This window comes from Vicugna pacos, unplaced genomic scaffold (assembly GCF_048564905.1).
Source record: "Vicugna pacos unplaced genomic scaffold, VicPac4 scaffold_19, whole genome shotgun sequence".
Taxonomy (NCBI): domain Eukaryota; kingdom Metazoa; phylum Chordata; class Mammalia; order Artiodactyla; family Camelidae; genus Vicugna; species Vicugna pacos.
Window position 1 is genome coordinate 30797609 of NW_027328740.1, and position 26476 is coordinate 30824084.

Consider the following 26476-nt stretch of genomic DNA (forward strand, 5'->3'; position numbering starts at 1 on the left):
ACACGAAGAGAAGCTGGCCGAAAAGCTGGCTGAACGGATTGAGGAGAGATGCGAACACATGGATGAGAGATGTTCTGCTACAATGGAGAATACTGGCGTGGAGACAGCTGTAGAGGATACCAGGCTCCAAAGACATTCATGAGACATATGGAACCTCGCTGATACTGGCAGAAACATACGGAGTGCCAACGTGGACTTGAGGAAGTTCCTCAATTCTCTTCTCCAAGAACGGGTCCAAGGTCCCTGACGTCTGCAAGAGAAGAGATGGCAGAGATGATCAAAACGCTCCTGTTCTTGGAAGAGGTCATGGGAATCCACACTTCCCAAGGGGCCTTCCCAAGCCATTCAGACCAGAATTCACCAAGCCCAGGTAAGCCTTTTCCCAGGTTTGGGCCTAGCTAGCAAGCACTTGCCTTCCCTCCCCTCCACACAGGCATCCATTTTGAAGGATCAGTAGCTGAGCTGCAATGAAGCCATTACGAGTAAAACAAGCCCCTCCTAGAATCAGAGTTCCTCCAGCTTCACACTCTGTGAACAACAGTGAACTCCTTAAAGGTCCAATAAACTTGGCTGAAATAGATAGGAATTGAATACTTAGCTCACACCTAGAAACGATGGCCTTCCGCTAGATTCAGCAAATGTTGTGCTTATGTCTTCCCTGGGGTGAAGGGAGTGTGGTAAGAGAGGGGAATCTGACTGAACTTGAATCTGTATTAGGCCTCAATTTTTCAAGACAGTATAGGTAAATAGTACAAGTCAGAAAGAGAACTGTACTGTAAAAGTCGCCAATGATATAAAAGACACAGCTTATGTGGATCGTCTTTCACTTGAGTCAAGCCCCCGTGGGCACTATATCATGCGGGTGCAGACTTGGTTGCGTTAAATGGCTTTACCCAACATGATCGGATGATTAAGCGTTCTCATCACTGATAGAAGAACACCTGGTTCTCCATAGACTAGCATAATTGCAGCAGGGTTCTCCTAGCTAGAATGCCTCTAGGTGCTTTTGGATTCAAACCTAAATGTATATATTTGGTTTCTTTCCTCTTGTATTTTCCTAGAGAGGGATGTTACCCCTTGAAATGCCAATATTGGCCAGTAGGTGTCATTGGGAGTAAAGGGCACCAATGCACAAGTGTATCCAAGTTTGGGGGTTATTTCAAGTTTCCAATAATTATTTCATGGTTCCTGTTGGTTCCGGAGGCTTCAACCGTAAAGAGCCGACATGAACCCTTTAACAGTTTGGACTGCCAATTTGCATTCTATCTGTCTAGGTTTTCCGTCGAGCTGACAAAATGTTACCAAAATTGACAAGTCTGGCTTCTAGGTCGATTGAGTGTGTTTCAAAAAATAACTTCATTTTCGTATAACTCCCAAAACATGTAAATGAATTCTTTTAAACTTCTTAAAGACTGCAAATGAGATATCAACACAATGTCAAAACAGGTGTATTCGGACCATCCCTCCCACCACGGCTGTATAGAAACAAAGAGCTAAGCAAATATCACATTTCTGTGAAATGTATCTGGATAGTGTTGATTCATCGATGCCCAGTTGGCAGAGAAGAAGTGCAACCTGCACTCACTCGCTCCCATGAACAGAGCAATGGAAACATCCACTCACCCAGCCCTTGGCACAGGACACTTGCCGAAGAGAGGTCTGTTACTTCCAAAGACAGGATGAGGCCTCAGGACACCTGGAAGCAGGAGAAGGCAAAGCAGGAAATGGAATCCAGTGAGGGTCTGACCCCTGGTGATGGAGCAACAAGGGTGAACCTCTGTTTAACTTGGACGCACACTCTCAAGCGGACAGGAGACATGGGATAGAAGGTGATGTGCTGAGATTTACAAGAGTGCACAGCAGATGCTTGGCTGACAGAACTCAAAGAAACCAGCGCAAAATATCCCCACAGTTGATTCGGAGTCCAAGATCCCAGCTGCCACATTTGAGGTAGCAGAGGCAACGTTCTGTGAGGGATAGGGCTACGAATGATGGCACACGCTGAGTCTCAGGGATCTGGAGTGCATTGTGGGATGTGGTGGGTCGAATCAAGAGAGCAAACCAAAATGTGTACCAATGATAAAGCATCAAAACTGGTCACGTGGTTGAGATTACCAATATGTCCCATGGCCACACCCAGTGCATCTGCAGGACCAGGGACCAATTGGGCATTTTGCCAATAGAGCACGTGTGGGGCTGAATCAGAGATATCGTTCATCTGGTCTGAGGGATCCAGGGGGCCTTGGTTTTGAAATCAGAATGAAAGACTTAGGATCTGCTACATTCATAACCTGGGCTGGGATTATGGTTTGGTTTGAGGCACAGGATGCACAACAGCTGTGTGGTTGCCTGCGTGCACCCGTGCCACAAGGATGAGAGGACAAGGAAGAGTGGTCCAAGTCCACAGCGTTAGAAGAGGAAGCATTACCTACAGCATTATCTCCCTAAAGCGGATGCTACATTTTGGATGGCACCAGCACGGTACGGCACCGAGGACACCAAGGTAGGTCTGCGGGATCATTCCAGCAGGCCCTGATATGTGACATCCATAGATATGCTTCCACTGTTGTTTCTGTAGACAGAGAAGCTCTGAGAAGAACTGCTTTCATTGGCACATTCCCGTGGAACTACAAAGCACAAGCGCACTCTCAGTTTGCTGTTTTGGAAACACTCCAAAATGACATAGAGCAGAATGCAGAGCTGAGAACCTTTAAAAGCTTCATTTCCACAAGAGGAAGTGTCCTGCGCACTTTCAGAATTGTGAGATAAGCATTATCAAAATGAAGTTATGCAAATCGAAATAGTATTGGTTTTTCATCAAAACTAATGCAACAACAGCAATTGGAGATATACCAGACAACACACACAGGAACACGATATGGCATCAATGTCTAGGAGAAATTGTCCGCACAGAAATCCCATGGAATTGCGTAGAGCCAAAAGTCTAAAATTTTCACTTAACAAAGCCCTAGAAGTCCACATTACATACCTGATATTACCTGAGCAGTAGAGGTGAAGAAGTACAGTAAAAGAAACAGGAAGTACCATTTTCAGTTCCAAAGATATTGAAGGCCCAAAAGATAAGCTTTCAAACAACTAGACTGCAAAACGCTATCCAGACCATGTGTTGAAAATGGAGGTCAGGAAATCACTGAAAAACAACAGTGTCTCAGAATCACATAAGGCAGAATACCGGAAAAGGGGAAGAGAAAGTCTAAAGACGAGCCAAAAAATATCAGGAAACTCAATGGATGTGATAATATCAGGGCTAAAATTTAGTCGTAAGCAGACTAGATAATGCAGAGGGACGCGTGAATGACTGTGAAGACATGGGATCAGAAAAACCTCGGTCAGAAGCAGACATAGGAAAGCAAGTGCAAAGCAATGTAAACATTGCTGTTGAACCCTGGGTTAAGACAGGGCATGAAAGACTAGAATTCATAAGGGTCCCAGATGGAAAAGCAAGAGATAAGGAAACAAAAAATGTCTGAAAATTTATCTGTAGAAAAATCAGACTGAAACTTCCTGAAAGCCAAGAAAGAATCATGTATGCGAATTCAGGAATTACACAGCATCCAAAGGAGGTGGAATCCCAATAGACCTACCAGCAGCTGTATGATTCAAATCAACAAAGCTCACGAATATCACAGTGATTTAAAATGCACCTGGAGGAAACAACATAGTCACAAGGGAACCTCAAGAGGGGATTCAGCTGATATCTCGGCAGCAATATTGCAGGAGAGGGAGGAGTGCCAGGACACAGACCATATCCTGAATGGCCAAATGCTGCCACCTAGGGGAGCCTATGCCACATGACCGCCAGTCCTAATAACGGCAGAGCTAGAAAATTCCACAAACCGGCAAATCTTAAAAGATTTCAGCAGTTCAAAACTTATCCTACAAGAATGGTTGAGAAATCTACCCTGAATAGAAAAGCAGCAAGATGAAATGGAAAGAAGAAACCATTATTGGAAATGCAAGAAGAGCATGAGTGGCAAAGAAGAAACAAGAAGAAGGCAAGGAGGACATCAAAACCCTAAAGATGGGAGAGGGAAGCAGGAAATCATAGGTGATTGGAAGCACTCTCTTAAGTGAATCAGCTTACTTGACTCTCTGTTTCAAGCTTAAGGAGAGATGCATGGCCTGTCGTGTTTGCAATACAAGCGAGAAGCAGACCAACAAAGAATCAAACCAACAAGCAAACACCAAAATGGTACGGTTGGCTGATATTTACCAAGGGAACCATGATTATTCAAAAGAAAATACTTAAGGTGATGTCAAGGATCATTCAGCATGCATCGACCCATTATCGCGGCTTGCATGTACTCAGCACACTTGTATTCGGAGGCGTGCATTCATATTCGTAAATTTTGATTCATAAGAACATATCGTGACCTAACCCTAATGCCGATTTGGAATCAAATGGATTCCTAGTCCGTGATGTAGACTTGTATGTCTTCCAACAGGATGAAGGAATGCCATATTCTAGGCTACGTAGAGAAGAATTGTAAGAAGCCTATAACAAAGGCAAGTAGCTCTGCCAAAGTGTACTAAGAGCAAAAGAGACTGACAGCAAAGTGCACATTGGGGTTGGTTTCATTTCTTGGAATTTCAGCCCCCATGAAACCAATGGATCCATGTCCTGAGAGTGCGGGTGTTTCAGCAGAAATCAGGCGACGCATATGTATTCCGGGTGTACGGATATTATAGGAACATAAGTCTCCTTTAGTGGGTCTCTGTGTACTGTGAACTGTTAGAAAGTTTAAAGACGTGTGAAACCATCAACTGAAAAGGGACACACTTCCCTCCATTGGTACTGTGCATAGAGATCTGAACAAAAGGAAAGAGGGAAGAAGAAAGGCCCATGGGACGCTAGTGGGTAGAATCACATTTACCTTAGGAACTTCTCGTCGGATGCAGCCCCTCCCCCAACACTGACAAGATGCAGCAGCCATTGGGGATGGCAGTTAGCGGTTGGATTCCAGGTGGAATGTTGGTGTGTACCGCGAGGCTTGTTGTGGCTGTTGGATCCTAGGTAACCGGGCAGAGTTCTGTGGGTGGATCAGTGTGATGGAGGGGCTGCCGCCCTCTGTGGAGCTTGGCTTAGGTGTTTGGTCCGGGAAGCTGTGTAAGTTCGAGATACTGCTGCTGCCCAAAGACCTGAGGTCACAGGTCAGTTTCCAGAACCTGAAAGGGCAGACAGTGGAAGATCTGCCTGTCATCAGCTTACTGGTGAGGCTCCGAGGTACTTTCAGACTTGCCCAGTCCTGGTGAAGTCAACTTTAGGGGAGACACGAAGAGAAGCTGGCCGAAAAGCTGGCTGAACGGATTGAGGAGAGATGCGAACACATGGATGAGAGATGTTCTGCTACAATGGAGAATACTGGCGTGGAGACAGCTGTAGAGGATACCAGGCTCCAAAGACATTCATGAGACATATTGAACCTCGCTGATACTGGCAGAAACATACGGAGCGCCAACGTGGACTTGAGGAAGTTCCTCAATTCTCTTCTCCAAGAACGGGTCCAAGGTCCCTGACGTCTGCAAGAGAAGAGATGGCAGAGATGATCAAAACGCTCCTGTTCTTGGAAGAGGTCATGGGAATCCACACTTCCCAAGGGGCCTTCCCAAGCCATTCAGACCAGAATTCACCAAGCCCAGGTAAGCCTTTTCCCAGGTTTGGGCCTAGCTAGCAAGCAATTGCCTTCCCTCCCCTCCACACAGGCATCCATTTTGAAGGATCAGTAGCTGAGCTGCAATGAAGCCATTACGAGTAAAACAAGCCCCTCCTAGAATCAGAGTTCCTCCAGCTTCACACTCTGTGAACAACAGTGAACTCCTTAAAGGTCCAATAAACTTGGCTGAAATAGATAGGAATTGAATACTTAGCTCACACCTAGAAACGATGGCCTTCCGCTAGATTCAGCAAATGTTGTGCTTATGTCTTCCCTGGGGTGAAGGGAGTGTGGTAAGAGAGGGGAATCTGACTGAACTTGAATCTGTATTAGGCCTCAATTTTTCAAGACAGTATAGGTAAATAGTACAAGTCAGAAAGAGAACTGTACTGTAAAAGTCGCCAATGATATAAAAGACACAGCTTATGTGGATCGTCTTTCACTTGAGTCAAGCCCCCGTGGGCACTATATCATGCGGGTGCAGACTTGGTTGCGTTAAATGGCTTTACCCAACATGATCGGATGATTAAGCGTTCTCATCACTGATAGAAGAACACCTGGTTCTCCATAGACTAACATAATTGCAGCAGGGTTCTCCTAGCTAGAATGCCTCTAGGTGCTTTTGGATTCAAACCTAAATGTATATATTTGGTTTCTTTCCTCTTGTATTTTCCTAGAGAGGGATGTTACCCCTTGAAATGCCAATATTGGCCAGTAGGTGTCATTGGGAGTAAAGGGCACCAATGCACAAGTGTATCCAAGTTTGGGGGTTATTTCAAGTTTCCAATAGTTATTTCATGGTTCCTGTTGGTTTCGGAGGCTTCAACCGTAAAGAGCCGACATGAACCCTTTAACAGTTTGGACTGCCAATTTGCATTCTATCTGTCTAGGTTTTCCGTCGAGCTGACAAAATGTTACCAAAATTGACAAGTCTGGCTTCTAGGTCGATTGAGTGTGTTTCAAAAAATAACTTCATTTCCGTATAACTCCCAAAACATGTAAATGAATTCTTTTAAACTTCTTAAAGACTGCAAATGAGATATCAACACAATGTCAAAACAGGTGTATTCGGACCATCCCTCCCACCACGGCTGTATAGAAACAAAGAGCTAAGCAAATATCACATTTCTGTGAAATGTATCTGGATAGTGTTGATTCATCGATGCCCAGTTGGCAGAGAAGAAGTGCAACCTGCACTCACTCGCTCCCATGAACAGAGCAATGGAAACATCCACTCACCCAGCCCTTGGCACAGGACACTTGCCGAAGAGAGGTCTGTTACTTCCAAAGACAGGATGAGGCCTCAGGACACCTGGAAGCAGGAGAAGGCAAAGCAGGAAATGGAATCCAGTGAGGGTCTGACCCCTGGTGATGGAGCAACAAGGGTGAAACTCTGTTTAACATGGACGCACACTCTCAAGCGGACAGGAGACATGGGATAGAAGGTGATGTGCTGAGATTTACAAGAGTGCACAGCAGATGCTTGGCTGACAGAACTCAAAGAAACCAGCGCAAAATATCCCCACAGTTGATTCGGAGTCCAAGATCCCAGCTGCCACATTTGAGGTAGCAGAGGCAACGTTCTGTGAGGGATAGGGCTACGAATGATGGCACACGCTGAGTCTCAGGGATCTGGAGTGCATTGTGGGATGTGGTGGGTCGAATCAAGAGAGCAAACCAAAATGTGTACCAATGATAAAGCATCAAAACTGGTCACGTGGTTGAGATTACCAATATGTCCCATTGCCACAGCCAGTGCATCTGCAGGACCAGGGACCAATTGGGCATTTTGCCAATAGAGCACGTGTGGGGCTGAATCAGAGATATCGTTCATCTGGTCTGAGGGATCCAGGGGGCCTTGGTTTTGAAATCAGAATGAAAAGACTTAGGATCTGCTACATTCATAACCTGGGCTGGGATTATGGTTTGGTTTGAGGCACAGGATGCGCAACAGCTGTGTGGTTGCCTTCGTGCACCCGTGCCACAAGGATGAGAGGACAAGGAAGAGTGGTCCAAGTCCACAGCGTTAGAAGAGGAAGCATTACCTACAGCATTATCTCCCTAAAGCGGATGCTACATTTTGGATGGCACCAGCACGGTACGGCACCGAGGACACCAAGGTAGGTCTGCGGGATCATTCCAGCAGGCCCTGATATGTGACATTCATAGATATGCATTCCACTGGTGTTTCTGTAGACAGAGAAGCTCTGAGAAGAACTGCTTTCATTGGGACATTCCCGTGGAACTACAAAGCACAAGCGCACTCTCAGTTTGCTGTTTTGGAAACACTCCAAAATGACATAGAGCAGAATGCAGAGCTGAGAACCTTTAAAAGCTTCATTTCCACAAGAGGAAGTGTCCTGCGCACTTTCAGAATTGTGAGATAAGCATTATCAAAATGAAGTTATGCAAATCGAAATAGTATTGGTTTTTCATCAAAACTAATGCAACAACAGCAATTGGAGATATACCAGACAACACACACAGGAACACGATATGGCATCAATGTCTAGGAGAAATTGTCCGCACAGAAATCCCATGGAATTGCGTAGAGCCAAAAGTCTAAAATTTTCACTTAACAAAGCCCTAGAAGTCCACATTACATACCTGATATTACCTGAGCAGTAGAGGTGAAGAAGTACAGTAAAAGAAACAGGAAGTACCATTTTCAGTTCCAAAGATATTGAAGGCCCAAAAGATAAGCTTTCAAACAACTAGACTGCAAAACGCTATCCAGACCATGTGTTGAAAATGGAGGTCAGGAAATCACTGAAAAACAACAGTGTCTCAGAATCACATAAGGCAGAATACCGGAAAAGGGGAAGAGAAAGTCTAAAGACGAGCCAAAAAATATCAGGAAACTCAATGGATGTGATAATATCAGGGCTAAAATTTAGTCGTAAGCAGACTAGATAATGCAGAGGGACGCGTGAATGACTGTGAAGACATGGGATCAGAAAAACCTCGGTCAGAAGCAGACATAGGAAAGCAAGTGCAAAGCAATGTAAACATTGCTGTTGAACCCTGGGTTAAGACAGGGCATGAAAGACTAGAATTCATAAGGGTCCCAGATGGAAAAGCAAGAGATAAGGAAACAAAAAATGTCTGAAAATTTATCTGTAGAAAAATCAGACTGAAACTTCCTGAAAGCCAAGAAAGAATCATGTATGCGAATTCAGGAATTACACAGCATCCAAAGGAGGTGGAATCCCAATAGACCTACCAGCAGCTGTATGATTCAAATCAAACAAAGCTCACGAATATCACAGTGATTTAAAATGCACCTGGAGGAAACAACATAGTCACAAGGGAACCTCAAGAGGGGATTCAGCTGATATCTCGGCAGCAATATTGCAGGAGAGGGAGGAGTGCCAGGACAAAGACCATATCCTGAATGGCCAAATGCTGCCACCTAGGGGAGCCTATGCCACATGACCGCCAGTCCTAATAACGGCAGAGCTAGAAAATTCCACAAACCGGCAAATCTTAAAAGATTTCAGCAGTTCAAAACTTATCCTACAAGAATGGTTGAGAAATCTACCCTGAATAGAAAAGCAGCAAGATGAAATGGAAAGAAGAAACCATTATTGGAAATGCAAGAAGAGCATGAGTGGCAAAGAAGAAACAAGAAGAAGGCAAGGAGGACATCAAAACCCTAAAGATGGGAGAGGGAAGCAGGAAATCATAGGTGATTGGAAGCACTCTCTTAAGTGAATCAGCTTATTTGACTCTCTGTTTCAAGCTTAAGGAGAGATGCATGGCCTGTCGTGTTTGCAATACAAGCGAGAAGCAGACCAACAAAGAATCAAACCAACAAGCAAACACCAAAATGGTACGGTTGGCTGATATTTACCAAGGGAACCATGATTATTCAAAAGAAAATACTTAAGGTGATGTCAAGGATCATTCAGCATGCATCGACCCATTATCGCGGCTTGCATGTACTCAGCACACTTGTATTCGGAGGCGTGCATTCATATTCGTAAATTTTGATTCATAAGAACATATCGTGACCTAACCCTAATGCCGATTTGGAATCAAATGGATTCCTAGTCCGTGATGTAGACTTGTATGTCTTCCAACAGGATGAAGGAATGCCATATTCTAGGCTACGTAGAGAAGAATTGTAAGAAGCCTATAACAAAGGCAAGTAGCTCTGCCAAAGTGTACTAAGAGCAAAAGAGACTGACAGCAAAGTGCACATTGGGGTTGGTTTCATTTCTTGGAATTTCAGCCCCCATGAAACCAATGGATCCATGTCCTGAGAGTGCGGGTGTTTCAGCAGAAATCAGGCGACGCATATGTATTCCGGGTGTACGGATATTATAGGAACATAAGTCTCCTTTAGTGGGTCTCTGTGTACTGTGAACTGTTAGAAAGTTTAAAGACGTGTGAAACCATCAACTGAAAAGGGACACACTTCCCTCCATTGGTACTGTGCATAGAGATCTGAACAAAAGGAAAGAGGGAAGAAGAAAGGCCCATGGGACGCTAGTGGGTAGAATCACATTTACCTTACGAACTTCTCGTCGGATGCAGCCCCTCCCCCAACACTGACAAGATGCAGCAGCCATTGGGGATGGCAGTTAGCGGTTGGATTCCAGGTGGAATGTTGGTGTGTACCGCGAGGCTTGTTGTGGCTGTTGGATCCTAGGTAACCGGGCAGAGTTCTGTGGGTGGATCAGTGTGATGGAGGGGCTGCCGCCCTCTGTGGAGCTTGGCTTAGGTGTTTGGTCCGGGAAGCTGTGTAAGTTCGAGATACTGCTGCTGCCCAAAGACCTGAGGTCACAGGTCAGTTTCCAGAACCTGAAAGGGCAGACAGTGGAAGATCTGCCTGTCATCAGCTTACTGGTGAGGCTCCGAGGTACTTTCAGACTTGCCCAGTCCTGGTGAAGTCAACTTTAGGGGAGACACGAAGAGAAGCTGGCCGAAAAGCTGGCTGAACGGATTGAGGAGAGATGCGAACACATGGATGAGAGATGTTCTGCTACAATGGAGAATACTGGCGTGGAGACAGCTGTAGAGGATACCAGGCTCCAAAGACATTCATGAGACATATGGAACCTCGCTGATACTGGCAGAAACATACGGAGTGCCAACGTGGACTTGAGGAAGTTCCTCAATTCTCTTCTCCAAGAACGGGTCCAAGGTCCCTGACGTCTGCAAGAGAAGAGATGGCAGAGATGATCAAAACGCTCCTGTTCTTGGAAGAGGTCATGGGAATCCACACTTCCCAAGGGGCCTTCCCAAGCCATTCAGACCAGAATTCACCAAGCCCAGGTAAGCCTTTTCCCAGGTTTGGGCCTAGCTAGCAAGCACTTGCCTTCCCTCCCCTCCACACAGGCATCCATTTTGAAGGATCAGTAGCTGAGCTGCAATGAAGCCATTACGAGTAAAACAAGCCCCTCCTAGAATCAGAGTTCCTCCAGCTTCACACTCTGTGAACAACAGTGAACTCCTTAAAGGTCCAATAAACTTGGCTGAAATAGATAGGAATTGAATACTTAGCTCACACCTAGAAACGATGGCCTTCCGCTAGATTCAGCAAATGTTGTGCTTATGTCTTCCCTGGGGTGAAGGGAGTGTGGTAAGAGAGGGGAATCTGACTGAACTTGAATCTGTATTAGGCCTCAATTTTTCAAGACAGTATAGGTAAATAGTACAAGTCAGAAAGAGAACTGTACTGTAAAAGTCGCCAATGATATAAAAGACACAGCTTATGTGGATCGTCTTTCACTTGAGTCAAGCCCCCGTGGGCACTATATCATGCGGGTGCAGACTTGGTTGCGTTAAATGGCTTTACCCAACATGATCGGATGATTAAGCGTTCTCATCACTGATAGAAGAACACCTGGTTCTCCATAGACTAGCATAATTGCAGCAGGGTTCTCCTAGCTAGAATGCCTCTAGGTGCTTTTGGATTCAAACCTAAATGTATATATTTGGTTTCTTTCCTCTTGTATTTTCCTAGAGAGGGATGTTACCCCTTGAAATGCCAATATTGGCCAGTAGGTGTCATTGGGAATAAAGGGCACCAATGCACAAGTGTATCCAAGTTTGGGGGTTATTTCAAGTTTCCAATAGTTATTTCATGGTTCCTGTTGGTTTCGGAGGCTTCAACCGTAAAGAGCCGACATGAACCCTTTAACAGTTTGGACTGCCAATTTGCATTCTATCTGTCTAGGTTTTCCGTCGAGCTGACAAAATGTTACCAAAATTGACAAGTCTGGCTTCTAGGTCGATTGAGTGTGTTTCAAAAAATAACTTCATTTCCGTATAACTCCCAAAACATGTAAATGAATTCTTTTAAACTTCTTAAAGACTGCAAATGAGATATCAACACAATGTCAAAACAGGTGTATTCGGACCATCCCTCCCACCACGGCTGTATAGAAACAAAGAGCTAAGCAAATATCACATTTCTGTGAAATGTATCTGGATAGTGTTGATTCATCGATGCCCAGTTGGCAGAGAAGAAGTGCAACCTGCACTCACTCGCTCCCATGAACAGAGCAATGGAAACATCCACTCACCCAGCCCTTGGCACAGGACACTTGCCGAAGAGAGGTCTGTTACTTCCAAAGACAGGATGAGGCCTCAGGACACCTGGAAGCAGGAGAAGGCAAAGCAGGAAATGGAATCCAGTGAGGGTCTGACCCCTGGTGATGGAGCAACAAGGGTGAACCTCTGTTTAACTTGGACGCACACTCTCAAGCGGACAGGAGACATGGGATAGAAGGTGATGTGCTGAGATTTACAAGAGTGCACAGCAGATGCTTGGCTGACAGAACTCAAAGAAACCAGCACAAAATATCCCCACAGTTGATTCGGAGTCCAAGATCCCAGCTGCCACATTTGAGGTAGCAGAGGCAACGTTCTGTGAGGGATAGGGCTACGAATGATGGCACACGCTGAGTCTCAGGGATCTGGAGTGCATTGTGGGATGTGGTGGGTCGAATCAAGAGAGCAAACCAAAATGTGTACCAATGATAAAGCATCAAAACTGGTCACGTGGTTGAGATTACCAATATGTCCCATGGCCACAGCCAGTGCATCTGCAGGACCAGGGACCAATTGGGCATTTTGCCAATAGAGCACGTGTGGGGCTGACTCAGAGATATCGTTCATCTGGTCTGAGGGATCCAGGGGGCCTTGGTTTTGAAATCAGAATGAAAAGACTTAGGATCTGCTACATTCATAACCTGGGCTGGGATTATGGTTTGGTTTGAGGCACAGGATGCGCAACAGCTGTGTGGTTGCCTTCGTGCACCCGTGCCACAAGGATGAGAGGACAAGGAAGAGTGGTCCAAGTCCACAGCGTTAGAAGAGGAAGCATTACCTACAGCATTATCTCCCTAAAGCGGATGCTACATTTTGGATGGCACCAGCACGGTACGGCACCGAGGACACCAAGGTAGGTCTGCGGGATCATTCCAGCAGGCCCTGATATGTGACATCCATAGATATGCATTCCACTGGTGTTTCTGTAGACAGAGAAGCTCTGAGAAGAACTGCTTTCATTGGGACATTCCCGTGGAACTACAAAGCACAAGCGCACTCTCAGTTTGCTGTTTTGGAAACACTCCAAAATGACATAGAGCAGAATGCAGAGCTGAGAACCTTTAAAAGCTTCATTTCCACAAGAGGAAGTGTCCTGCGCACTTTCAGAATTGTGAGATAAGCATTATCAAAATGAAGTTATGCAAATCGAAATAGTATTGGTTTTTCATCAAAACTAATGCAACAACAGCAATTGGAGATATACCAGACAACACACACAGGAACACGATATGGCATCAATGTCTAGGAGAAATTGTCCGCACAGAAATCCCATGGAATTGCGTAGAGCCAAAAGTCTAAAATTTTCACTTAACAAAGCCCTAGAAGTCCACATTACATACCTGATATTACCTGAGCAGTAGAGGTGAAGAAGTACAGTAAAAGAAACAGGAAGTACCATTTTCAGTTCCAAAGATATTGAAGGCCCAAAAGATAAGCTTTCAAACAACTAGACTGCAAAACGCTATCCAGACCATGTGTTGAAAATGGAGGTCAGGAAATCACTGAAAAACAACAGTGTCTCAGAATCACATAAGGCAGAATACCGGAAAAGGGGAAGAGAAAGTCTAAAGACGAGCCAAAAAATATCAGGAAACTCAATGGATGTGATAATATCAGGGCTAAAATTTAGTCGTAAGCAGACTAGATAATGCAGAGGGACGCGTGAATGACTGTGAAGACATGGGATCAGAAAAACCTCGGTCAGAAGCAGACATAGGAAAGCAAGTGCAAAGCAATGTAAACATTGCTGTTGAACCCTGGGTTAAGACAGGGCATGAAAGACTAGAATTCATAAGGGTCCCAGATGGAAAAGCAAGAGATAAGGAAACAAAAAATGTCTGAAAATTTATCTGTAGAAAAATCAGACTGAAACTTCCTGAAAGCCAAGAAAGAATCATGTATGCGAATTCAGGAATTACACAGCATCCAAAGGAGGTGGAATCCCAATAGACCTACCAGCAGCTGTATGATTCAAATCAACAAAGCTCACGAATATCACAGTGATTTACAATGCACCTGGAGGAAACAACATAGTCACAAGGGAACCTCAAGAGGGGATTCAGCTGATATCTCGGCAGCAATATTGCAGGAGAGGGAGGAGTGCCAGGACACAGACCATATCCTGAATGGCCAAATGCTGCCACCTAGGGGAGCCTATGCCACATGACCGCCAGTCCTAATAACGGCAGAGCTAGAAAATTCCACAAACCGGCAAATCTTAAAAGAATTCAGCAGTTCAAAACTTATCCTACAAGAATGGTTGAGAAATCTACCCTGAATAGAAAAGCAGCAAGATGAAATGGAAAGAAGAAACCATTATTGGAAATGCAAGAAGAGCATGAGTGGCAAAGAAGAAACAAGAAGAAGGCAAGGAGGACATCAAAACCCTAAAGATGGGAGAGGGAAGCAGGAAATCATAGGTGATTGGAAGCACTCTCTTAAGTGAATCAGCTTATTTGACTCTCTGTTTCAAGCTTAAGGAGAGATGCATGGCCTGTCGTGTTTGCAATACAAGCGAGAAGCAGACCAACAAAGAATCAAACCAACAAACAAACACCAAAATGGTACGGTTGGCTGATATTTACCAAGGGAACCATGATTATTCAAAAGAAAATACTTAAGGTGATGTCAAGGATCATTCAGCATGCATCGACCCATTATCGCGGCTTGCATGTACTCAGCACACTTGTATTCGGAGGCGTGCATTCATATTCGTAAATTTTGATTCATAAGAACATATCGTGACCTAACCCTAATGCCGATTTGGAATCAAATGGATTCCTAGTCCGTGATGTAGACTTGTATGTCTTCCAACAGGATGAAGGAATGCCATATTCTAGGCTACGTAGAGAAGAATTGTAAGAAGCCTATAACAAAGGCAAGTAGCTCTGCCAAAGTGTACTAAGAGCAAAAGAGACTGACAGCAAAGTGCACATTGGGGTTGGTTTCATTTCTTGGAATTTCAGCCCCCATGAAACCAATGGATCCATGTCCTGAGAGTGCGGGTGTTTCAGCAGAAATCAGGCGACGCATATGTATTCCGGGTGTACGGATATTATAGGAACATAAGTCTCCTTTAGTGGGTCTCTGTGTACTGTGAACTGTTAGAAAGTTTAAAGACGTGTGAAACCATCAACTGAAAAGGGACACACTTCCCTCCATTGGTACTGTGCATAGAGATCTGAACAAAAGGAAAGAGGGAAGAAGAAAGGCCCATGGGACGCTAGTGGGTAGAATCACATTTACCTTAGGAACTTCTCGTCGGATGCAGCCCCTCCCCCAACACTGACAAGATGCAGCAGCCATTGGGGATGGCAGTTAGCGGTTGGATTCCAGGTGGAATGTTGGTGTGTACCGCGAGGCTTGTTGTGGCTGTTGGATCCTAGGTAACCGGGCAGAGTTCTGTGGGTGGATCAGTGTGATGGAGGGGCTGCCGCCCTCTGTGGAGCTTGGCTTAGGTGTTTGGTCCGGGAAGCTGTGTAAGTTCGAGATACTGCTGCTGCCCAAAGACCTGAGGTCACAGGTCAGTTTCCAGAACCTGAAAGGGCAGACAGTGGAAGATCTGCCTGTCATCAGCTTACTGGTGAGGCTCCGAGGTACTTTCAGACTTGCCCAGTCCTGGTGAAGTCAACTTTAGGGGAGACACGAAGAGAAGCTGGCCGAAAAGCTGGCTGAACGGATTGAGGAGAGATGCGAACACATGGATGAGAGATGTTCTGCTACAATGGAGAATACTGGCGTGGAGACAGCTGTAGAGGATACCAGGCTCCAAAGACATTCATGAGACATATGGAACCTCGCTGATACTGGCAGAAACATACGGAGTGCCAACGTGGACTTGAGGAAGTTCCTCAATTCTCTTCTCCAAGAACGGGTCCAAGGTCCCTGACGTCTGCAAGAGAAGAGATGGCAGAGATGATCAAAACGCTCCTGTTCTTGGAAGAGGTCATGGGAATCCACACTTCCCAAGGGGCCTTCCCAAGCCATTCAGACCAGAATTCACCAAGCCCAGGTAAGCCTTTTCCCAGGTTTGGGCCTAGCTAGCAAGCAATTGCCTTCCCTCCCCTCCACACAGGCATCCATTTTGAAGGATCAGTAGCTGAGCTGCAATGAAGCCATTACGAGTAAAACAAGCCCCTCCTAGAATCAGAGTTCCTCCAGCTTCACACTCTGTGAACAACAGTGAACTCCTTAAAGGTCCAATAAACTTGGCTGAAATAGATAGGAATTGAATACTTAGCTCACACCTAGAAACGATGGCCTTCCGCTAGATTCAGCAAATGTTGTGTCTATGTCTTCCCTGGGGTGAAGGGAGTGTGGTAAGAGAGGGGAATCTGACTGAACTTGAATCTGTATTAGGCCTCAATTTTTCAAGACAGTATAGGTAAATAGTACAAGTCAGAAAGAGAACTGTACTGTAAAAGTCGCCAATGATATAAAAGACACAGCTTATGTGGATCGTCTTTCACTTGAGTCAAGCCCCCGTGGGCACTATATCATGCGGGTGCAGACTTGGTTGCGTTAAATGGCTTTACCCAACATGATCGGATGATTAAGCGTTCTCATCACTGATAGAAGAACACCTGGTTCTCCATAGACTAGCATAATTGCAGCAGGGTTCTCCTAGCTAGAATGCCTCTAGGTGCTTTTGGATTCAAACCTAAATGTATATATTTGGTTTCTTTCCTCTTGTATTTTCCTAGAGAGGGATGTTACCCCTTGAAATGCCAATATTGGCCAGTAGGTGTCATTGGGAATAAAGGGCACCAATGCACAAGTGTATCCAAGTTTGGGGGTTATTTCAAGTTTCCAATAGTTATTTCATGGTTCCTGTTGGTTTCGGAGGCTTCAACCGTAAAGAGCCGACATGAACCCTTTAACAGTTTGGACTGCCAATTTGCATTCTATCTGTCTAGGTTTTCCGTCGAGCTGACAAAATGTTACCAAAATTGACAAGTCTGGCTTCTAGGTCGATTGAGTGTGTTTTAAAAAATAACTTCATTTCCGTATAACTCCCAAAACATGTAAATGAATTCTTTTAAACTTCTTAAAGACTGCAAATGAGATATCAACACAATGTCAAAACAGGTGTATTCGGACCATCCCTCCCACCACGGCTGTATAGAAACAAAGAGCTAAGCAAATATCACATTTCTGTGAAATGTATCTGGATAGTGTTGATTCATCGATGCCCAGTTGGCAGAGAAGAAGTGCAACCTGCACTCACTCGCTCCCATGAACAGAGCAATGGAAACATCCACTCACCCAGCCCTTGGCACAGGACACTTGCCGAAGAGAGGTCTGTTACTTCCAAAGACAGGATGAGGCCTCAGGACACCTGGAAGCAGGAGAAGGCAAAGCAGGAAATGGAATCCAGTGAGGGTCTGACCCCTGGTGATGGAGCAACAAGGGTGAACCTCTGTTTAACTTGGACGCACACTCTCAAGCGGACAGGAGACATGGGATAGAAGGTGATGTGCTGAGATTTACAAGAGTGCACAGCAGATGCTTGGCTGACAGAACTCAAAGAAACCAGCGCAAAATATCCCCACAGTTGATTCGGAGTCCAAGATCCCAGCTGCCACATTTGAGGTAGCAGAGGCAACGTTCTGTGAGGGATAGGGCTACGAATGATGGCACACGCTGAGTCTCAGGGATCTGGAGTGCATTGTGGGATGTGGTGGGTCGAATCAAGAGAGCAAACCAAAATGTGTACCAATGATAAAGCATCAAAACTGGTCACGTGGTTGAGATTACCAATATGTCCCATGGCCACAGCCAGTGCATCTGCAGGACCAGGGACCAATTGGGCATTTTGCCAATAGAGCACGTGTGGGGCTGAATCAGAGATATCGTTCATCTGGTCTGAGGGATCCAGGGGGCCTTGGTTTTGAAATCAGAATGAAAAGCCTTAGGATCTGCTACATTCATAACCTGGGCTGGGATTATGGTTTGGTTTGAGGCACAGGATGCGCAACAGCTGTGTGGTTGCCTTCGTGCACCCGTGCCACAAGGATGAGAGGACAAGGAAGAGTGGTCCAAGTCCACAGCGTTAGAAGAGGAAGCATTACCTACAGCATTATCTCCCTAAAGCGGATGCTACATTTTGGATGGCACCAGCACGGTACGGCACCGAGGACACCAAGGTAGGTCTGCGGGATCATTCCAGCAGGCCCTGATATGTGACATCCATAGATATGCATTCCACTGGTGTTTCTGTAGACAGAGAAGCTCTGAGAAGAACTGCTTTCATTGGGACATTCCCGTGGAACTACAAAGCACAAGCGCACTCTCAGTTTGCTGTTTTGGAAACACTCCAAAATGACATAGAGCAGAATGCAGAGCTGAGAACCTTTAAAAGCTTCATTTCCACAAGAGGAAGTGTCCTGCGCACTTTCAGAATTGTGAGATAAGCATTATCAAAATGAAGTTATGCAAATCGAAATAGTATTGGTTTTTCATCAAAACTAATGCAACAACAGCAATTGGAGATATACCAGACAACACACACAGGAACACGATATGGCATCAATGTCTAGGAGAAATTGTCCGCACAGAAATCCCATGGAATTGCGTAGAGCCAAAAGTCTAAAATTTTCACTTAACAAAGCCCTAGAAGTCCACATTACATACCTTATATTACCTGAGCAGTAGAGGTGAAGAAGTACAGTAAAAGAAACAGGAAGTACCATTTTCAGTTCCAAAGATATTGAAGGCCCAAAAGATAAGCTTTCAAACAACTAGACTGCAAAACGCTATCCAGAAAATGTGTTGAAAATGGAGGTCAGGAAATCACTGAAAAACAACAGTGTCTCAGAATCACATAAGGCAGAATACCGGAAAAGGGGAAGAGAAAGTCTAAAGACGAGCCAAAAAATATCAGGAAACTCAATGGATGTGATAATATCAGGGCTAAAATTTAGTCGTAAGCAGACTAGATAATGCAGAGGGACGCGTGAATGACTGTGAAGACATGGGATCAGAAAAACCTCGGTCAGAAGCAGACATAGGAAAGCAAGTGCAAAGCAATGTAAACATTGCTGTTGAACCCTGGGTTAAGACAGGGCATGAAAGACTAGAATTCATAAGGGTCCCAGATGGAAAAGCAAGAGATAAGGAAACAAAAAATGTCTGAAAATTTATCTGTAGAAAAATCAGACTGAAACTTCCTGAAAGCCAAGAAAGAATCATGTATGCGAATTCAGGAATTACACAGCATCCAAAGGAGGTGGAATCCCAATAGACCTACCAGCAGCTGTATGATTCAAATCAACAAAGCTCACGAATATCACAGTGATTTAAAATGCACCTGGAGGAAACAACATAGTCACAAGGGAACCTCAAGAGGGGATTCAGCTGATATCTCGGCAGCAATATTGCAGGAGAGGGAGGAGTGCCAGGACACAGACCATATCCTGAATGGCCAAATGCTGCCACCTAGGGGAGCCTATGCCACATGACCGCCAGTCCTAATAACGGCAGAGCTAGAAAATTCCACAAACCGGCAAATCTTAAAAGAATTCAGCAGTTCAAAACTTATCCTACAAGAATGGTTGAGAAATCTACCCTGAATAGAAAAGCAGCAAGATGAAATGGAAAGAAGAAACCATTATTGGAAATGCAAGAAGAGCATGAGTGGCAAAGAAGAAACAAGAAGAAGGCAAGGAGGACATCAAAACCCTAAAGATGGGAGAGGGAAGCAGGAAATCATAGGTGATTGGAAGCACTCTCTTAAGTGAATCAGCTTATTTGACTCTCTGTTTCAAGCTTAAGGAGAGATGCATGGCCTGTCGTGTTTGCAATACAAGCGAGAAGCAGACCAACAAAGAATCAAACCAACAAACAAACACCAAAATGGTACAGTTGGCTGATATTTACCAAGGGAACCATGATTATTCAAAAGAAAATACTTAAGGTGATGTCAAGGATCATTCAGCATGCATCGACCCATTATCGCGGCTTGCATGTACTCAGCACACTTGTATTCGGAGGCGTGCATTCATATTCGTAAATTTTGATTCATAAGAACATATCGTGACCTAACCCTAATGCCGATTTGGAATCAAATGGATTCCTAGTCCGTGATGTAGACTTGTATGTCTTCCAACAGGATGAAGGAATGCCATATTCTAGGCTACGTAGAGAAGAATTGTAAGAAGCCTATAACAAAGGCAAGTAGCTCTGCCAATGTGTACTAAGAGCAAAAGAGACTGACAGCAAAGTGCACATTGGGGTTGGTTTCATTTCTTGGAATTTCAGCCCCCATGAAACCAATGGATCCATGTCCTGAGAGTGCGGGTGTTTCAGCAGAAATCAGGCGACGCATATGTATTCCGGGTGTACGGATATTATAGGAACATAAGTCTCCTTTAGTGGGTCTCTGTGTACTGTGAACTGTTAGAAAGTTTAAAGACGTGTGAAACCATCAACTGAAAAGGGACACACTTCCCTCCATTGGTACTGTGCATAGAGATCTGAACAAAAGGAAAGAGGGAAGAAGAAAGGCCCATGGGACGCTAGTGGGTAGAATCACATTTACCTTAGGAACTTCTCGTCGGATGCAGCCCCTCCCCCAACACTGACAAGATGCAGCAGCCATTGGGGATGGCAGTTAGCGATTGGATTCCAGGTGGAATGTTGGTGTGTACCGCGAGGCTTGTTGTGGCTGTTGGATCCTAGGTAACCGGGCAGAGTTCTGTGGGTGGATCAGTGTGATGGAGGGGCTGCCGCCCTCTGTGGAGCTTGGCTTAGGTGTTTGGTCCGGGAAGCTGTGTAAGTTCGAGATACTGCTGCTGCCCAAAGACCTGAGGTCACAGGTCAGTTTCCAGAACCTGAAAGGGCAGACAGTGGAAGATCTGCCTGTCATCAGCTTACTGGTGAGGCTCCGAGGTACTTTCAGACTTGCCCAGTCCTGGTGAAGTCAACTTTAGGGGAGACACGAAGAGAAGCTGGCCGAAAAGCTGGCTGAACGGATTGAGGAGAGATGCGAACACATGGATGAGAGATGTTCTGCTACAATGGAGAATACTGGCGTGGAGACAGCTGTAGAGGATACCAGGCTCCAAAGACATTCATGAGACATATTGAACCTCGCTGATACTGGCAGAAACATACGGAGCGCCAACGTGGACTTGAGGAAGTTCCTCAATTCTCTTCTCCAAGAACGGGTCCAAGGTCCCTGACGTCTGCAAGAGAAGAGATGGCAGAGATGATCAAAACGCTCCTGTTCTTGGAAGAGGTCATGGGAATCCACACTTCCCAAGGGGCCTTCCCAAGCCATTCAGACCAGAATTCACCAAGCCCAGGTAAGCCTTTTCCCAGGTTTGGGCCTAGCTAGCAAGCACTTGCCTTCCCTCCCCTCCACACAGGCATCCATTTTGAAGGATCAGTAGCTGAGCTGCAATGAAGCCATTACGAGTAAAACAAGCCCCTCCTAGAATCAGAGTTCCTCCAGCTTCACACTCTGTGAACAACAGTGAACTCCTTAAAGGTCCAATAAACTTGGCTGAAATAGATAGGAATTGAATACTTAGCTCACACCTAGAAACGATGGCCTTCCGCTAGATTCAGCAAATGTTGTGCTTATGTCTTCCCTGGGGTGAAGGGAGTGTGGTAAGAGAGGGGAATCTGACTGAACTTGAATCTGTATTAGGCCTCAATTTTTCAAGACAGTATAGGTAAATAGTACAAGTCAGAAAGAGAACTGTACTGTAAAAGTCGCCAATGATATAAAAGACACAGCTTATGTGGATCGTCTTTCACTTGAGTCAAGCCCCCGTGGGCACTATATCATGCGGGTGCAGACTTGGTTGCGTTAAATGGCTTTACCCAACATGATCGGATGATTAAGCGTTCTCATCACTGATAGAAGAACACCTGGTTCTCCATAGACTAACATAATTGCAGCAGGGTTCTCCTAGCTAGAATGCCTCTAGGTGCTTTTGGATTCAAACCTAAATGTATATATTTGGTTTCTTTCCTCTTGTATTTTCCTAGAGAGGGATGTTACCCCTTGAAATGCCAATATTGGCCAGTAGGTGTCATTGGGAGTAAAGGGCACCAATGCACAAGTGTATCCAAGTTTGGGGGTTATTTCAAGTTTCCAATAGTTATTTCATGGTTCCTGTTGGTTTCGGAGGCTTCAACCGTAAAGAGCCGACATGAACCCTTTAACAGTTTGGACTGCCAATTTGCATTCTATCTGTCTAGGTTTTCCGTCGAGCTGACAAAATGTTACCAAAATTGACAAGTCTGGCTTCTAGGTCGATTGAGTGTGTTTCAAAAAATAACTTCATTTCCGTATAACTCCCAAAACATGTAAATGAATTCTTTTAAACTTCTTAAAGACTGCAAATGAGATATCAACACAATGTCAAAACAGGTGTATTCGGACCATCCCTCCCACCACGGCTGTATAGAAACAAAGAGCTAAGCAAATATCACATTTCTGTGAAATGTATCTGGATAGTGTTGATTCATCGATGCCCAGTTGGCAGAGAAGAAGTGCAACCTGCACTCACTCGCTCCCATGAACAGAGCAATGGAAACATCCACTCACCCAGCCCTTGGCACAGGACACTTGCCGAAGAGAGGTCTGTTACTTCCAAAGACAGGATGAGGCCTCAGGACACCTGGAAGCAGGAGAAGGCAAAGCAGGAAATGGAATCCAGTGAGGGTCTGACCCCTGGTGATGGAGCAACAAGGGTGAACCTCTGTTTAACTTGGACGCACACTCTCAAGCGGACAGGAGACATGGGATAGAAGGTGATGTGCTGAGATTTACAAGAGTGCACAGCAGATGCTTGGCTGACAGAACTCAAAGAAACCAGCGCAAAATATCCCCACAGTTGATTCGGAGTCCAAGATCCCAGCTGCCACATTTGAGGTAGCAGAGGCAACGTTCTGTGAGGGATAGGGCTACGAATGATGGCACACGCTGAGTCTCAGGGATCTGGAGTGCATTGTGGGATGTGGTGGGTCGAATCAAGAGAGCAAACCAAAATGTGTACCAATGATAAAGCATCAAAACTGGTCACGTGGTTGAGATTACCAATATGTCCCATGGCCACACCCAGTGCATCTGCAGGACCAGGGACCAATTGGGCATTTTGCCAATAGAGCACGTGTGGGGCTGAATCAGAGATATCGTTCATCTGGTCTGAGGGATCCAGGGGGCCTTGGTTTTGAAATCAGAATGAAAAGCCTTAGGATCTGCTACATTCATAACCTGGGCTGGGATTATGGTTTGGTTTGAGGCACAGGATGCGCAACAGCTGTGTGGTTGCCTTCGTGCACCCGTGCCACAAGGATGAGAGGACAAGGAAGAGTGGTCCAAGTCCACAGCGTTAGAAGAGGAAGCATTACCTACAGCATTATCTCCCTAAAGCGGATGCTACATTTTGGATGGCACCAGCACGGTACGGCACCGAGGACACCAAGGTAGGTCTGCGGGATCATTCCAGCAGGCCCTGATATGTGACATCCATAGATATGCTTCCACTGTTGTTTCTGTAGACAGAGAAGCTCTGAGAAGAACTGCTTTCATTGGCACATTCCCGTGGAACTACAAAGCACAAGCGCACTCTCAGTTTGCTGTTTTGGAAACACTCCAAAATGACATAGAGCAGAATGCAGAGCTGAGAACCTTTAAAAGCTTCATTTCCACAAGAGGAAGTGTCCTGCGCACTTTCAGAATTGTGAGATAAGCATTATCAAAATGAAGTTATGCAAATCGAAATAGTATTGGTTTTTCATCAAAACTAATGCAACAACAGCAATTGGAGATATACCAGACAACACACACAGGAACACGATATGGCATCAATGTCTAGGAGAAATTGTCCGCACAGAAATCCCATGGAATTGCGTAGAGCCAAAAGTCTAAAATTTTCACTTAACAAAGCCCTAGAAGTCCACATTACATACCTGATATTACCTGAGCAGTAGAGGTGAAGAAGTACAGTAAAAGAAACAGGAAGTACCATTTTCAGTTCCAAAGATATTGAAGGTCCAAAAGATAAGCTTTCAAACAACTAGACTGCAAAACGCTATCCAGACCATGTGTTGAAAATGGAGGTCAGGAAATCACTGAAAAACAACAGTGTCTCAGAATCACATAAGGCAGAATACCGGAAAAGGGGAAGAGAAAGTCTAAAGACGAGCCAAAAAATATCAGGAAACTCAATGGATGTGATAATATCAGGGCTAAAATTTAGTCGTAAGCAGACTAGATAATGCAGAGGGACGCGTGAATGACTGTGAAGACATGGGATCAGAAAAACCTCGGTCAGAAGCAGACATAGGAAAGCAAGTGCAAAGCAATGTAAACATTGCTGTTGAACCCTGGGTTAAGACAGGGCATGAAAGACTAGAATTCATAAGGGTCCCAGATGGAAAAGCAAGAGATAAGGAAACAAAAAATGTCTGAAAATTTATCTGTAGAAAAATCAGACTGAAACTTCCTGAAAGCCAAGAAAGAATCATGTATGCGAATTCAGGAATTACACAGCATCCAAAGGAGGTGGAATCCCAATAGACCTACCAGCAGCTGTATGATTCAAATCAACAAAGCTCACGAATATCACAGTGATTTACAATGCACCTGGAGGAAACAACATAGTCACAAGGGAACCTCAAGAGGGGATTCAGCTGATATCTCGGCAGCAATATTGCAGGAGAGGGAGGAGTGCCAGGACACAGACCATATCCTGAATGGCCAAATGCTGCCACCTAGGGGAGCCTATGCCACATGACCGCCAGTCCTAATAACGGCAGAGCTAGAAAATTCCACAAACCGGCAAATCTTAAAAGAATTCAGCAGTTCAAAACTTATCCTACAAGAATGGTTGAGAAATCTACCCTGAATAGAAAAGCAGCAAGATGAAATGGAAAGAAGAAACCATTATTGGAAATGCAAGAAGAGCATGAGTGGCAAAGAAGAAACAAGAAGAAGGCAAGGAGGACATCAAAACCCTAAAGATGGGAGAGGGAAGCAGGAAATCATAGGTGATTGGAAGCACTCTCTTAAGTGAATCAGCTTATTTGACTCTCTGTTTCAAGCTTAAGGAGAGATGCATGGCCTGTCGTGTTTGCAATACAAGCGAGAAGCAGACCAACAAAGAATCAAACCAACAAACAAACACCAAAATGGTACAGTTGGCTGATATTTACCAAGGGAACCATGATTATTCAAAAGAAAATACTTAAGGTGATGTCAAGGATCATTCAGCATGCATCGACCCATTATCGCGGCTTGCATGTACTCAGCACACTTGTATTCGGAGGCGTGCATTCATATTCGTAAATTTTGATTCATAAGAACATATCGTGACCTAACCCTAATGCCGATTTGGAATCAAATGGATTCCTAGTCCGTGATGTAGACTTGTATGTCTTCCAACAGGATGAAGGAATGCCATATTCTAGGCTACGTAGAGAAGAATTGTAAGAAGCCTATAACAAAGGCAAGTAGCTCTGCCAAAGTGTACTAAGAGCAAAAGAGACTGACAGCAAAGTGCACATTGGGGTTGGTTTCATTTCTTGGAATTTCAGCCCCCATGAAACCAATGGATCCATGTCCTGAGAGTGCGGGTGTTTCAGCAGAAATCAGGCGACGCATATGTATTCCGGGTGTACGGATATTATAGGAACATAAGTCTCCTTTAGTGGGTCTCTGTGTACTGTGAACTGTTAGAAAGTTTAAAGACGTGTGAAACCATCAACTGAAAAGGGACACACTTCCCTCCATTGGTACTGTGCATAGAGATCTGAACAAAAGGAAAGAGGGAAGAAGAAAGGCCCATGGGACGCTAGTGGGTAGAATCACATTTACCTTAGGAACTTCTCGTCGGATGCAGCCCCTCCCCCAACACTGACAAGATGCAGCAGCCATTGGGGATGGCAGTTAGCGGTTGGATTCCAGGTGGAATGTTGGTGTGTACCGCGAGGCTTGTTGTGGCTGTTGGATCCTAGGTAACCGGGCAGAGTTCTGTGGGTGGATCAGTGTGATGGAGGGGCTGCCGCCCTCTGTGGAGCTTGGCTTAGGTGTTTGGTCCGGGAAGCTGTGTAAGTTCGAGATACTGCTGCTGCCCAAAGACCTGAGGTCACAGGTCAGTTTCCAGAACCTGAAAGGGCAGACAGTGGAAGATCTGCCTGTCATCAGCTTACTGGTGAGGCTCCGAGGTACTTTCAGACTTGCCCAGTCCTGGTGAAGTCAACTTTAGGGGAGACACGAAGAGAAG

At 45.1% G+C, this 26476-nt stretch overlaps 4 long non-coding RNA genes across 4 annotated transcripts; all 4 read right to left on the bottom strand.

Moving 5' to 3' along the window:
- Window positions 1-44: 44 nt before the first annotated feature.
- Window positions 45-4997, bottom strand: LOC140693070 (uncharacterized). The gene is made up of 3 exons (XR_012068725.1): window positions 4896-4997; window positions 1624-1696; window positions 45-250 (listed from the first exon to the last, which is right to left on the bottom strand). It is a non-coding gene; the product is annotated as an uncharacterized lncRNA (long non-coding RNA).
- A 5632-nt stretch (window positions 4998-10629) lies between these two features.
- LOC140693071 (uncharacterized) lies at window positions 10630-15588 on the bottom strand. The gene is made up of 3 exons (XR_012068726.1): window positions 15483-15588; window positions 12209-12281; window positions 10630-10835 (listed from the first exon to the last, which is right to left on the bottom strand). It is a non-coding gene; the product is annotated as an uncharacterized lncRNA (long non-coding RNA).
- A 334-nt stretch (window positions 15589-15922) lies between these two features.
- Window positions 15923-20891, bottom strand: LOC140693074 (uncharacterized). Its single transcript, XR_012068729.1, has 3 exons — window positions 20776-20891; window positions 17502-17574; window positions 15923-16128 (listed from the first exon to the last, which is right to left on the bottom strand). It is a non-coding gene; the product is annotated as an uncharacterized lncRNA (long non-coding RNA).
- A 328-nt stretch (window positions 20892-21219) lies between these two features.
- Window positions 21220-26209, bottom strand: LOC140693078 (uncharacterized). Its single transcript, XR_012068733.1, has 3 exons — window positions 26068-26209; window positions 22795-22867; window positions 21220-21421 (listed from the first exon to the last, which is right to left on the bottom strand). It is a non-coding gene; the product is annotated as an uncharacterized lncRNA (long non-coding RNA).
- Window positions 26210-26476: the final 267 nt, after the last annotated feature.